The sequence below is a fragment of the Pseudophryne corroboree genome, chromosome 8 (assembly GCF_028390025.1).
Source record: "Pseudophryne corroboree isolate aPseCor3 chromosome 8, aPseCor3.hap2, whole genome shotgun sequence".
Classification (NCBI taxonomy): Eukaryota; Metazoa; Chordata; class Amphibia; order Anura; family Myobatrachidae; genus Pseudophryne; species Pseudophryne corroboree.
The window spans coordinates 411,683,723-411,696,163 of record NC_086451.1 but is presented as its reverse complement, the minus strand read 5'-3'; the positions used below and the strand labels follow the sequence as shown (position 1 = coordinate 411,696,163).

At 46.5% G+C, this 12,441-nt stretch overlaps 1 protein-coding gene across 10 annotated transcripts in view; it reads left to right on the top strand.

Annotated features, from left to right (window-relative positions):
- Positions 1 to 12,441, top strand: part of BICRA (BRD4 interacting chromatin remodeling complex associated protein) — a 132,341-nt gene that overhangs the window by 51,789 nt on the left and 68,111 nt on the right. The window contains exon 1 of one of the 10 annotated variants that reach the window (XM_063937860.1): positions 8,796 to 8,869. The exons of the other annotated variants lie outside the window; for them this stretch is intronic. The gene's annotated coding sequence lies outside the window, so the exon portion shown is untranslated. Of the gene's footprint in view, positions 1 to 8,795; positions 8,870 to 12,441 lie in introns of those variants that run through there. 10 annotated transcript variants of the gene reach the window in all.

The following is a 12,441-nucleotide window of genomic DNA, read 5'->3' as shown; positions in this document are numbered from 1 at the left end:
AACATGATTCAGCAGGCTCATTCTGCGGCTGGATTGCCGCTTCCAAAATCAGTAAAAGCCCACTCCACAAGGAAGGTGGGCTCTTCTTGGACGGCTGCCCGAGGGGCCTCGGCATTACAACTTTGCCGAGCGGCTACTTGGTCAGGTTCAAACACTTTTGCAAAGTTCTACAAGTTTGATACCCTGGCTGAGGAGGACCTTGTGTTTGCTCATTTGGTGCTGCAGAGTCATCCGCACTCTCCCGCCTGTTTGGGAGCTTTGGTATAATCCCCATGGTCCTTACGGAGTCCCCAGCATCCACTAGGACGTTAGAGAAAATAAGATTTTACTTACTGGTAAATCTATTTCTCGTAGTCCGTAGTGGATGCTGGGCGCCCGTCCCAAGTGTGGACTTCTTCTGCAATACTTGTATATAGTTATTGCTTAAATAAGGGTTATGTTTGGTTGCATCAGGGTTGTTCTGATGCTCCGTTGTTGTTCATACTGTTAACTGGGTAAGTTTATCACCAGTTATACGGTGTGATTGGTGTGACTGGTATGAGTCTTGCCCTGGATTCCAAAATCCTTTCCTTGTACTGTCAGCTCTTCCGGGCACAGTTTCTCTAACTGAGGTCTAGAGGATTGACATAGAGGGAGGAGCCAGTGCACACCCAGAATCCAAAGCTTTCTTAAAGTGCCCTATCTCCTGCGGAGCCCGTCGATTCCCCATGGTCCTTACGGAGTCCCCAGCATCCACTACGGACTACGAGAAAGAGAAATAGATTTACCGGTAAGTAAAATCTTATTTTTGCTTACATAAGGGTTATGTTACAGTTTGATCAGTCTCTGGCTGATGCTGTTTTGTTTCATACTGTTGACTGGGTTCGTATGTTCCAAGTTGTACGGTGTGGATGGTGTGGGCTGGTATGTATCTTGCCCTTAGATTAACAATAATCCTTTCCTCGTACTGTCCGTCTCCTCTGGGCACAGTTCTCTAACTGAGGTCTGGAGGAGGGGTATAGAGGGAGGAGCCAGTGTACACCCATCTAAAGTCTTTAAAGTGCCCATGTCTCCTGTGGAGCCCGTATATACCCCATGGTCCTTACGGAGTCCCCAGCATCCTCTACGGACTAGGAGAAAAAGATTTACCGGTAGGTTTAAAATCTTATTTTCCTGTTACTGTAGTGCTCTCTGCGCTGTGTATAAAGCTATGTACAGTGACTACAGTGTATACTGTGGTATATAGAATTTTTCCTGTTACTGTAGTGCTCTCTGCGCTGTGTATAAAGCTATATACAGTGACTGCAGTGTGTACTGTGGTGTATAGAACGTTTCCTGTTACTGTAGTGCGCTCTACGCTGTGTATAAAGCTATGTGCAGTGACTGCAGTGTATACTGTGGTGTCTAGAACGTTTCCTGTTACTGTAGTGCACTGTGTATAAAGCTATATACAGTGATTGCAGTGTGTACTGTGCTGTCTGTAATGCTTCCTGTGACTAGTGCTCTCTGCGCTGTGTATAAAGCTATGTGCAGTGACTGCAGTGTACACTGTGGTGTATAGAACGTTTCCTGTGACTGTAGTGCTCTCTGAGCTGTATATAAAGCTATGTGCAGTGACTGCAGTGTGTACTGTGGTATATAGAATGTTTCCTGTTACTGTAGTGCTCTCTGAGCTGTATATAAAGCTACGTGCAGTGACTGCAGTGTACACTGTGGTGTATAGAACGTTTCCTGTGACTGTAGTGCTCTCTGAGCTGTATATAAAGCTATGTGCAGTGACTGCAGTGTGTACTGTGGTATATAGAATGTTTCCTGTTACTGTAGTGCTCTCTGCGCTGTGTATAAAGCTATGTGCAGTGACTGCAGTGTGTACTGTGGTGTATAGAATGTTTCCTGTTACTGTAGTGCTCTCTGCGCTGTGTATAAAGCTATGTGCAGTGACTGCAGTGTGTACTGTGGTGTATAGAATGTTTCCTGTTACTGTAGTGCTCTCTGCGCTGTGTATAAAGCTATGTGCAGTGACTGCAGTGTGTACTGTGGTGTATAGAATGTTTCCTGTTACTGTAGTGCTCTCTGCGCTGTGTATAAAGCTATGTGCAGTGACTGCAGTGTGTACTGTGGTGTATAGAATGTTTCCTGTTACTGTAGTGCTCTCTGCGCTGTGTATAAAGCTATGTGCAGTGACTGCAGTGTATACTGTGGTGTCTAGAACGTTTCCTGTTACTGTAGTGCTCTCTGCGCTGTGTGTAAAGCTATGTACAGTGACTGCAGTGTGTACTGTGGTGTATAGAATGTTTCCTGTTACTGTAGTGCTCTCTGAGCTGTATATAAAGCTATGTGCAGTGACTGCAGTGTGTACTGTGGTGTATAGAATGTTTCCTGTTACTGTAGTGCACTGTGTATAAAGCTATATACAGTGATTGCAGTATGCTTCCTGTGACTAGTGCTCTCTGAGCTGTGTATAAAGCTATGTGCAGTGACTGCAGTGTATACTGTGGTGTATAGAATGTTTCCTGTTACTGTAGTGCGCTGTGTATAAAGCTATGTGCAGTGACTGCAGTGTACACTGTGGTGTATAGAACGTTTCCTGTGACTGTAGTGCTCTCTGAGCTGTATATAAAGCTATGTGCAGTGACTGCAGTGTGTACTGTGGTATATAGAATGTTTCCTGTTACTGTAGTGCTCTCTGAGCTGTATATAAAGCTACGTGCAGTGACTGCAGTGTACACTGTGGTGTATAGAACGTTTCCTGTTACTGTAGTGCTCTCTGCGCTGTGTATAAAGCTATGTGCAGTGACTGCAGTGTGTACTGTGGTGTATAGAATGTTTCCTGTTACTGTAGTGCTCTCTGCGCTGTGTATAAAGCTATGTGCAGTGACTGCAGTGTGTACTGTGGTGTATAGAATGTTTCCTGTTACTGTAGTGCTCTCTGCGCTGTGTATAAAGCTATGTGCAGTGACTGCAGTGTGTACTGTGGTGTATAGAATGTTTCCTGTTACTGTAGTGCTCTCTGCGCTGTGTATAAAGCTATGTGCAGTGACTGCAGTGTGTACTGTGGTGTATAGAACGTTTCCTGTTACTGTAGTGCTCTCTGAGCTGTATATAAAGCTACGTGCAGTGACTGCAGTGTGTACTGTGGTGTATAGAATGTTTCATGTTACTGTAGTGCTGCCTGCGCTGTGTATAAAGCTATGTACAGTGACTGCAGTGTATACTGTGGTGTATAGAACGTTTCCTGTTACTGTAGTTCTCTCTGCGCTGTGTATAAAGCTATGTACAGTGACTGCAGTGTATACTGTGGTGTATAGAATGTTTCCTGTTACTGTAGTGCTCTCTGCGCTGTGTATAAAGCTATGTACAGTGACTGCAGTGTATACTGTGCTGTCTATAATGCTTCCTGTGACTGTAGTGCTCTCTGTGCTGTGTAAAGCTATGTGCAGTGACTGCAGTGTGTACTGTGGTGTATAGAATGTTTCCTGTGACTAGTGCTCTCTGCGCTGTGTATAAAGCTATGTGCAGTGACTGCAGTGTATACTGTGGTGTCTAGAACGTTTCCTGTTACTGTAGTGCTCTCTGCGCTGTGTGTAAAGCTATGTACAGTGACTGCAGTGTGTACTGTGGTGTATAGAATGTTTCCTGTTACTGTAGTGCTCTCTGAGCTGTATATAAAGCTATGTGCAGTGACTGCAGTGTGTACTGTGGTGTATAGAATGTTTCCTGTTACTGTAGTGCACTGTGTATAAAGCTATATACAGTGATTGCAGTATGCTTCCTGTGACTAGTGCTCTCTGAGCTGTGTATAAAGCTATGTGCAGTGACTGCAGTGTATACTGTGGTGTATAGAATGTTTCCTGTTACTGTAGTGCGCTGTGTATAAAGCTATGTGCAGTGACTGCAGTGTACACTGTGGTGTATAGAACGTTTCCTGTGACTGTAGTGCTCTCTGAGCTGTATATAAAGCTATGTGCAGTGACTGCAGTGTGTACTGTGGTATATAGAATGTTTCCTGTTACTGTAGTGCTCTCTGAGCTGTATATAAAGCTACGTGCAGTGACTGCAGTGTACACTGTGGTGTATAGAACGTTTCCTGTTACTGTAGTGCTCTCTGCGCTGTGTATAAAGCTATGTGCAGTGACTGCAGTGTGTACTGTGGTGTATAGAATGTTTCCTGTTACTGTAGTGCTCTCTGCGCTGTGTATAAAGCTATGTGCAGTGACTGCAGTGTGTACTGTGGTGTATAGAATGTTTCCTGTTACTGTAGTGCTCTCTGCGCTGTGTATAAAGCTATGTGCAGTGACTGCAGTGTGTACTGTGGTGTATAGAATGTTTCCTGTTACTGTAGTGCTCTCTGCGCTGTGTATAAAGCTATGTGCAGTGACTGCAGTGTGTACTGTGGTGTATAGAACGTTTCCTGTTACTGTAGTGCTCTCTGAGCTGTATATAAAGCTACGTGCAGTGACTGCAGTGTGTACTGTGGTGTATAGAATGTTTCATGTTACTGTAGTGCTGCCTGCGCTGTGTATAAAGCTATGTACAGTGACTGCAGTGTATACTGTGGTGTATAGAACGTTTCCTGTTACTGTAGTTCTCTCTGCGCTGTGTATAAAGCTATGTACAGTGACTGCAGTGTATACTGTGGTGTATAGAATGTTTCCTGTTACTGTAGTGCTCTCTGCGCTGTGTATAAAGCTATGTACAGTGACTGCAGTGTATACTGTGCTGTCTATAATGCTTCCTGTGACTGTAGTGCTCTCTGTGCTGTGTAAAGCTATGTGCAGTGACTGCAGTGTGTACTGTGGTGTCTAGAACGTTTCCTGTTACTGTAGTGCTCTCTGCGCTGTGTGTAAAGCTATGTACAGTGACTGCAGTGTGTACTGTGGTGTATAGAATGTTTCCTGTTACTGTAGTGCTCTCTGCGCTGTGTATAAAGCTATGTACAGTGACTGCAGTGTGTACTGTGGTGTATAGAATGTTTCCTGTTACTGTAGTGCACTGTGTATAAAGCTATATACAGTGATTGCAGTATGCTTCCTGTGACTAGTGCTCTCTGAGCTGTGTATAAAGCTATGTGCAGTGACTGCAGTGTATACTGTGGTGTATAGAATGTTTCCTGTTACTGTAGTTCTCTCTGCGCTGTGTATAAAGCTATGTACAGTGACTGCAGTGTATACTGTGGTGTATAGAATGTTTCCTGTTACTGTAGTGCTCTCTGCGCTGTGTATAAAGCTATGTACAGTGACTGCAGTGTATACTGTGCTGTCTATAATGCTTCCTGTGACTGTAGTGCTCTCTGTGCTGTGTAAAGCTATGTGCAGTGACTGCAGTGTGTACTGTGGTGTATAGAATGTTTCCTGTTACTGTAGTGCTCTCTGCGCTGTGTATAAAGCTATGTGCAGTGACTGCAGTGTATACTGTGGTGTCTAGAACGTTTCCTGTTACTGTAGTGCTCTCTGCGCTGTGTGTAAAGCTATGTACAGTGACTGCAGTGTGTACTGTGGTGTATAGAATGTTTCCTGTTACTGTAGTGCTCTCTGCGCTGTGTATAAAGCTATGTACAGTGACTGCAGTGTGTACTGTGGTGTATAGAATGTTTCCTGTTACTGTAGTGCACTGTGTATAAAGCTATATACAGTGATTGCAGTATGCTTCCTGTGACTAGTGCTCTCTGAGCTGTGTATAAAGCTATGTGCAGTGACTGCAGTGTATACTGTGGTGTATAGAATGTTTCCTGTTACTGTAGTGCGCTGTGTATAAAGCTATGTGCAGTGACTGCAGTGTATACTGTGGTGTATAGAATGTTTCCTGTTACTGTAGTGCACTGTGTATAAAGCTATGTGCAGTGACTGCAGTGTGTACTGTGGTGTATAGAACGTTTCCTGTTACTGTAGTGCTCTCTGCGCTGTGTATAAAGCTATGTACAGTGACTGCAGTGTGTACTGTGCTGTCTAGAATGCTTCCTGTGACTAGTGCTGCCTGCGCTGTGTATAAAGCTATGTACAGTGACTGCAGTGTATACTGTGGTGTATAGAACGTTTCCTGTTACTGTAGTTCTCTCTGCGCTGTGTATAAAGCTATGTACAGTGACTGCAGTGTATACTGTGGTGTATAGAATGTTTCCTGTTACTGTAGTTCTCTCTGCGCTGTGTATAAAGCTATGTACAGTGACTGCAGTGTATACTGTGCTGTCTATAATGCTTCCTGTGACTGTAGTGCTCTATGTGCTGTGTAAAGCTATGTACAGTGACTGCAGTGTATACTGTGCTGTCTATAATGCTTACTGTGACTGTAGTGCTCTATGTGCTGTGTAAAGCTATGTACAGTGACTGCAGTGTATACTGTGGTGTATAGAATGTTTCCTGTTACTGTAGTGCTCTCTGCGCTGTGTATAAAGCTACGTGCAGTGACTGCAGTGTATACTGTGGTGTATTGTATGTTTCCTGTTACTTTAGTGCTCTGCGCTGGGTAGAAAGCAATTACTGTAGTGTACCATGGTTTCTTTTGGTGACTGCAGTGCAATCTGCGTATTGTTTGCAGTGACTGCAGTATTCTCTGTGCAATGCTTTGCTCTAGGTACTTATGGTGAGGGCAGTGTACATGGTGATGTGCACTATATTTTCAGTATAGTTAGTGCAGGTCAGGGAGGCTGTATGGTTTCCTGTTATTTGACAGATGACTAGTCGCTGACAGAATGTGACGAGTGCAGTGCTTTCCTGCTGGAGCGGGTGCAGCTGTCTGTAATGAGGGGTGATCCCACAGATATATCTGCCCCTTCCCTGCCACGCGATGAGATATTCTGGTTATATCGTCTCAGGTTAGATATTCAGGCTTTCCTCCATGTTGTAGCGCGCCTGTCACCCAGGCCATTCTGAAAGCAGACGTTCTTGTATATATCACAGCAGATCCGTCCTTTTCGCCCTTTGTAAAATACAGAACGCTCACTTTTATACATAAATTGTTGAGGATAGGTCTGCCAATAGCTGCCCTGTTATTACTGCCTCAGGAAGAGCAGGTAAATCATAATAACACCAGATAATCTATTATCTCCGCCTGTAAGTTTCTCTTGTCACACATTTTCTGCCACATTTATACGTGTCTTGTGACTATTATATTGTGAAAACTGGAAGCTATATAAATAAGCCTGTCCTCTGTGCATATAGGGACTGGATGGCTCAGGCAGGGCCTGCAGGGGGTGAGAGGTATGGATGGGGCTTGCTTTGTAACCTAGTCTGTCTCTTGTGAGTAGATTACGTCGGGGGTCATAGAGCAGCATCTGTGGGTCTGGGGAAAGCCCTCCCTCACCGATAAGGCCTAGTTCCCCCATTCAGCCTGTATCTGTGCGCCTGCATCAGGGAAGAGCACTTTCTCTTTGCACCTCTCCATGTCTAGACTGCAGCTGAGAGGGTCACCGAAAAATCTCTGTTCCCCATGGGGAACATTCACTTCAGTAGAAATGTATTTATTTATTTATTAGCAGTTTCTTATATAGTGCAGCATATTCCGTTGCGCTTTACAATTAGAACAGCAGTAATAGAACAAAACTGGGCAAAGACAAACAGACATAGGGGTCAATTCTATTCAGCGACAGTTGAATTGCGCCGGGAATTAGCTCCCGTCACTATTCATTACAGCGCCAAGTGACACCAATTGTCGGGAACTCTTCTCTCACCCCCGGGGGACAAGAGAAGAAACCCGACAAAAGTGCTGCCACGCGACCAGCGTGAGGCTGATTCTGTCGGTAATCAGCATCGCGCCGGGGAGTTAAGTCAGAGAATGCCCGTTCTCCCGACAATTCAGCCTGTTAAGTCTGCGAGAACGGGCCTTCGCCGACTTAACTGGAGCTGAATTGAATCGACCCCATAGAGGTAGGAAGGCCCTGCTCGCAAGCTTACAATCTATAGGGAAATAGGCATGTATACACACGGATAGAAGTAGAAAGCTTTGCTTTGCAGATTTAGGCAACCTGCGGTTGGCACGGGATGCTGGGACTTTTAGTTCCACCACAGTTTGCCTACCTCGTCATGTTGTGACCTTCACACACCTCTAGGTAGTTGCACATTATTTTGCTTGGCTGACCAGATGTGCTTATGACAGTAACAGCCTGTGGCTAGATGGGGATAAATGTGGGCTGCAGGATGGAATAATGCACAATGGTCAGTAAAGCAACGCCGCCGCTGTGGCAATAACTGGATGTGGGGTTTAGAAAACAGATCTGTTCTGTTGAGTTCTCAGGGCTCCCGCTTAGTGAGGCCTCACAAACTATGTACCAGGCCAGACAGCATTCCTCTCCCCAAACTTCACACCCCCTCCCGGCTGTTTAACTCTCGCAGGGCGGCCTGCAGCTCATTGCACCCGGCGGTTAACCTGTTCCCTGCTGCTGCTTAATTGCAAAATGCAGGCATGTGTCCGCCGGCGCACCGCGAGCGCTTGCCATGAGTAAGAGATAATAACATACACATCAGTGTGACTCACCTTCCGTGTACTGCTTGCTGCATGTGTAAGAAACACACGTGAGTGCTGGAGATAATTAGTATGCCTGGGACACAAGTTCCAGCTGCTGTGCCATAAATAAACACTTTATTCCCGGTTTTCCAGGAGGCTGTTCCTAGACAAATGCGTCCCTAGATAGTCCCGGCCTTATTTACTTAAATATGGGCGAACCACATGTTGTGGTGCTTTCAGCTGTTTCTTCAGTGTATAAACAATACAGACTCACAATGCAAACAGGGAAATATGGAAACAAACAAAATAACTTCTCACATTTTTGTTGATCTTCAAGTTATCAGTCTTTGTCATTTAGGTGTCGGCTGTCTTGTAGCCCAGCAGACGGGGTATCAGGCCAGGAGAGTCTATGGAAGTGGGAATGGACCAGCGCCTAATCGTGTGATATTTGGTACTTGATATAGCATGAAAAGTGGCAAATACATGCTTTATCCGGGTGTGGATCATTGGGTCGACAGTAACTAGGTCGACCACTATTGGTCGACAGTGACTAGGTCGACATGGAAAAAGGGCGACATGAGTGTTTAAAAAAATAAATAAATCGGTGTCGCTTTCTTCGTAAACGGACTGGGAACCCTAATTAGTGCACCGTGTCCCCTCGCAGGGCTTGCTTCGGGCAAGGTTACTATTCGCGATCGTAGTCCACGCGGATCGTAATGTATGAAAAAGTTCAAAACTTATTTCTTTGGGGTCGATTCAACTCAGACAGTTGAATAGCGCCGGGCGTTAGGTCCCGTCGCTATTCAATTCAGCTCAAGTTAAGTCGGCGAAGGCCCGTTCTCACGCACTTAGGTTGAATTGTCAGGAGAACGGGCATTCTCCGACTTAACTCCCCGCCGCGATGCTGATTCCCGACAGAATCAGCCTCGCGGCAGCACTTGTCGGATTTCCTCTCTCATCCCCCGGGGGTGAGAGAAGAATTCCCGACAATTGGTGTCACTTGTCGTTGTATTGAATAGGGCTGGGAGCTAACTCCCGGCGCTATTCAATTGTCGCTGAATTGAATCGACCCCCTTTTTTTTTTTTTCTTACGTCCTAGAGGATGCTGGGTACTCCGTAAAAGGACCATGGGGTATAGACGGGCTCCGCAGGAGACATGGGCACTATAAATAAACTTTAGAATAGGTGTACACTGGCTCCACCCTCTATGCCCCTCCTCCAGACCTCAGTTAGTTCCTGTGCCCAGAGCCCAGAGGAGACTGGGTGCATTACAGGGAGCTCTCCTGAGTTTCTCTGAAAAAAAAGAATTTTGTTCGGTTTTTTATTTTCAGGGAGCACTGCTGGCAACAGGCTCCCTGCATTGTGGGACTGAGGAGAGAGAAGCAGACCTACTTAAGTGATAGGCTCTGCTTCTTAGGCTACTGGACACCATTGGCTCCAGAGGGAGTCGGAACGCAGGTCTCACCCTCGCCGTTCGTCCCAGAGCCGCGCCGCCGTCCTCCTCCTCACAGAGCCGGAAGAAAGAAGCCGGGTGAGTATAAGAAGAAAGAAGACTTCAAAGGCGGCAGAAGACTTCAGATCTTCTCCTGAGGTAACGCGCCATTGCTCCCACACACTGCAGGCACGGATGGGCGCAGGGGGGGCGCCCTGGGCAGCAATATTACACCTCTAGGACTGGCTAGTACATATATAGGTAGTATATATTAAAATCCCCCGCCAGTATTACAAAATTGAGCGGGACCGAAGCCCGCCGCTGGGGGGGCGGAGCTTGATCCCACAGCACTAACCAGCGCCATTTTCTCCACAGAGCACTGCAGAGAAGCTGGCTCCCCGGACTCTCCCCTGCTGAACACGGTGACACAGGGCAGAAAAGAGGGGGGGGGGGGCATTTGTAAGGCGCAGTGAGTGTATTATATACAGATAATTATATAGAAAAGCGCTATTTATCTGGAAATTTTGTTTCCAGTGTGAGTTGGCACTGGGTGTGTGCTGGCATACTCTCTCTCTCTCCAAAGGGCCTTATTGGGGAACTGTCTCCATATAAATATATCCCTGTGTGTGTGGGGGTGTCTGTACGAGTGTGTCGGCATGTCTGAAGCGGAAGGCTCATCTAAGAAGGAGGTGGAGCAGATGATTGTGGTGTCTCCGTCGGCAACGCCGACACCTGATTGGTTGGACATGTGGAATGTTTTAAATGCAAATGTGACTTTATTAAATAAAAGGATGGACAAAGCAGAGTCCAGGGAAAAAGCAGGGAGTCAATCCATGGCTTTAGCTGTGTCAAAGGGCCCTTCAGGGTCCCAAAAACGTCCTCTATCCCAAATAGCAGACACTGATACCGACACGGATTTTGACTCCAGTGTCGACTACGATGATGCAAGGTTACACCCAAGGGTGGCCAAAAGTATTCATTATATGATTATTGCGATAAAAGATGTTTTGCATATCACAGATGACCCCTCTGTCCCTGACACGAGGGTGCACATGTTTAAGGAAAAGAAACCTGAGGTAACCTTTCCACCATCTCATGAGCTAAACGAGTTATTTGAAAAAGCTTGGGAAACTCCAGATAAAAAACTGCAGATTCCCAAGAGGATTCTTATGGCGTATCCTTTTCCTGCACGGGACAGGGTACGGTGGGAATCCTCGCCCAGGGTGTACAAGGCTTTAACGCGCTTGTCCAAGAAGGTGGCGCTACCGTCTCCAGACACGGCAGCCCTCAAGGATCCTGCTGATCGCAGACGACAGGAAACTACCTTAAAATCTATTTATACACATTCGGGTGCTTTACTCAGGCCGGCAATAGCATCGGCATGGGTATGTAGCGTAGTTGCAGCTTGGACAGATACCTTGTCAGCTGACATTGATACCCTAGATAGGGATACCATTTTATTGACCTTAGGTCACATTAAAGACGCAGTCTTATATATGAGAGACGCTCAGAGAGACGTTGGGCTGCTGGGTTCAGTAGCCAACGCCATGGCGATTTCGGCTAGGCGAGCCCTGTGGACCCGCCAATGGACAGGTGATGCCGACTTAAAGAGGCATATGGAGGTTTTACCTTACAAGGGTGAGGTTTTATTTGGGGAAGGTCTCGCGGACCTGGTTTTCACAGCTACCGCAGGTAAATCTACTGTTTTGCCTTTTGTTCCGCCACAGCAAAAGAAAACTCCACTATCAGATGCAGTCCTTTCGGTCGCATACGTCCAGAAGAGGTCGGGGCTCATCCTTCCTCGCCAGAGGTAAGGGTAGAGGGAAAAGAATGCCTGCTACGGGCAGTTCCCAGGAACAGAAGTCCTCCCCGGTTTCCACTAAATCCACCGCATGACGCTGGGGCTCCACTGAGGGAGTCCGCACCAGTGGGGGCACGTCTTCGACTCTTCAGCCAGGTCTGGGTTCTGTCAGACGTGGATCCTTGGGCGCTGGAAATTGTGTCCCAAGGCTACAAACTGGAATTCGAAGAGGTGCCTCCTCGCCGATTTTTCAAGTTGGCCTTGCCAGCTACTCCCCCAGAGAGGGAAATCGTGTTAGCTGCAATTCAAAAGCTGTGTCAACAGCAAGTGATTATCAAGGTTCCCCTAGTCCAACAGGGGAAAGGGTACTATTCAACCCTGTTCGTGGTCCCGAAACCGGATGGCTCGGTCAGACCCATTTTAAATCTAAAATCCCTAAACCTGTACTTGAGAAAGTTCAAATTCAAGATGGAATCGCTCCGGGCAGTGATATCCAGCCTGGAAGGGGGGGATATTATGGTGTCACTAGACATAAAGGATGCATACCATCATGTGCCCATATATCCCCCTCATCAGGCGTACCTGAGATTCGCTGTACAGGACTGTCATTACCAGTTTCAGACGTTGCCGTTTGGGCTTTCCACGGCCCCGAGGATGTTCACCAAGGTGATGGCGGAGATGATGGTGCTCCTGCGCAGGCAGGGAGTCACAATTATCCCGTACTTGGACGATCTCCTGATAAAAGAGAGATCGAGAGATCAATTGCTGAAAAGCGTGTCGCTTTCCCTGA